Consider the following 2,334-nt stretch of genomic DNA (forward strand, 5'->3'; position numbering starts at 1 on the left):
ACCAGTAAAACCTCATAATTCAATAAAGACATTTCATTCCCCTTACTTTCTAAAAAGCTCTAAGCCATTCAAAGCGCTCTTGGAGTTTCAGATGAAAAGGTGAATACTATGAGCATTGTAAATCAGCTACAAACAGCTGCTAAAACTGTGTCAGGAGAAAAATACACATGTAATTTTCTTCTTCTTGATTTTTTAATATCGCTTTTTTTTTTTTTTTTTTTTTGCCCTCAAAGGTTTGTTTGTTAAGAAGCAGGTACCAATTTATTTTTACAGAGGGAATCTGTTTGATGTGGGGAGGAGTGAGGGGGCTGGAGAAATCCTTTAACCTGCATTGGGAGGGCTCCCAGCATTACTTCCACTTGTGGTACATGCCCTACCACCCAAGGTGGTGGGTGCCCCTTCACAAACCACATTGCATTGCTGACTTTTTCCTTCATCAGAATTCTTAGAGTCTGAAGCAGAAGTATCACTTACCTGGGAAAAATTGCTCATCAGACTTCTCCAGTCCAGGAAACCATAGTTGCTGTCTTTGAACAGTCCAGGAAAGATCAGGGCACTAGAGGAGAGCTCTCCCTCTGAAGGAGGAAGGGGAAGAGGGAGGCAGATCCTTCTCAAGAGTCAGGAGCCTTTCACCTCTTTTGCTGGGACGTCCTGCAGCCTTCCATAAGTTCATTTCCCTGAGAATCTGACAGGGTCATGAGACAGGGACACTTTATAATTGTTCCTTGTTTCCCTTTTCAAGTTCCTGGAAAGAAAAGAAACAAAAAAGAGCTTTCTCAATTTGTCAAGTTCTTAAAGTAGCTGGAGACTGGGATTAATTTCCAAATTGAAGAACTTCATTCCCTCCTTCCCTCCCCTATCCTTCCTTCCTTATCTTCGGCAGCATAGGAAAGCCTGTGTGGTTATATGGATTGCTTTCCGTACTTCATAAAACAAAAAGATAAGGACAAACCAAAGCATCATAGGGACTACATCCTCTAGAAAACATCCACAACAATTCAATCTCCTTGTTACTCTCTTGACACAGAACACTTAAAGACTGTGAAAATGTAGGACAATATGTTCTCATAGAAAAAGACCACAGCCAGTTCTGGTGGAAAGCAGGTGCCACTCAAAAGTCAGAAAATTTCATCTCTTCTGTTTTGTTCTAAAAGTAGCTACCTTGACATCAAAATGAAAATTACAACCTTGAAATGAATGAAGAGCTGCTCCAAGGCCTAGAGAATGGGATCCAGATGTAATTTTACCTTCTATCTGGATACAAAGATTAAATCAAGCTGCACTGGATAATTTATTTAACAAAGAATTACTAAGCATCAACTACTGAAAACCATATGCATACACTTTCAGTACTGATAATTCTCTGCCTACCTCCCCTTCAAATTTTGTCATTATCTTCTAGGCAAAAGCACGTGAATGGTCAAAGGGTTACCTCATAAGTTTTCTTCAGCGTGGGTAATGAGGGATCCTGGGCTCTAGGATCAGACAGAGTAGAGAGAACACTCAGGAAGAAGGGAATCCACTGATCCCTTTGAGTTAGAAATGGAGGGGGACCACCACATACAGAGGGTGGCTGAACCTTGTGTTTCTGAGTAGACTGGAAGGCTCACTCCTCTCCCTTTCCTCCACCCTCCCCTAATAGCCAATATATCCTCTTCCAATTTTTGGAAGATTTTAATTGAGGAAATGACTGTTTTCTTCCATGGGGTAGCATTTGCCTTGAAACCAGCCTGGTAAGTCAAGAGGTAACAATAGAGACCCCAGTGGGAGTGGAAATCCTGGGCATCAAAAATGGAGAAAATGAGGTCTGGCCTTTCCTTTCAGGAAATGTTTCTCCCACCAGTGGCAGCCCTGAAGCACCTGGCTTTGATTGCACCGTGGGAGCTGGAACCGTTTCTTTCCATGTGGATCTGCTGCTTATTAGCAGAATGACCTTGGGCAAGCTACTTAACCTTTCTGAACCTCACTCAGTCACCTATAAAATGAGAAAGTAATACCTGCTTCATGGTGATGCCTAAATGAGATAACATACAGAAAGTTCTAAAGATGCAGCTTAGCTCAGGAACCTGGTTATAGCATCCTTCTATCCTGGCTCCTCCTGGGGAGACTCTGACACAGGTTAAAGAAGGGGGCCCTTAAATTCAGTTGTTTAGAAGTGTCTTCTGTTATTTCCTATGGGCTGGTTTCACAACCCCTACCCACAATCATTACATATTCTGGTAATGGCTGTTGGTTTTCATTTTTCTGTCCCCTCTTTAGTCAACTAAAAAAAAAAAAAAAATCTAGGGCTTCCCTGGTGGCGCAGTGGTTGAGAGTCCGCCTGCCGATGCAGGG

At 42.3% G+C, this 2,334-nt stretch overlaps 1 long non-coding RNA gene across 1 annotated transcript in view; it reads right to left on the minus strand.

The window, feature by feature from the left end:
* Nucleotides 1-202: 202 nt before the first annotated feature.
* The window catches only part of LOC114883959, a 219,713-nt gene continuing 217,581 nt past the window's right edge, over nt 203-2,334 (minus strand). The window contains exon 3 of the long non-coding RNA XR_003790738.1: nt 203-745. This is a non-coding gene — a long non-coding RNA (uncharacterized LOC114883959). The remainder of the gene's footprint in view (nt 746-2,334) is intronic.

The sequence above is a fragment of the Monodon monoceros genome, unplaced genomic scaffold (assembly GCF_005190385.1).
Source record: "Monodon monoceros isolate NGI ecotype Baffin Bay Population unplaced genomic scaffold, NGI_Narwhal_1 Super_Scaffold_10, whole genome shotgun sequence".
In the NCBI taxonomy this organism is placed as follows: domain Eukaryota; kingdom Metazoa; phylum Chordata; class Mammalia; order Artiodactyla; family Monodontidae; genus Monodon; species Monodon monoceros.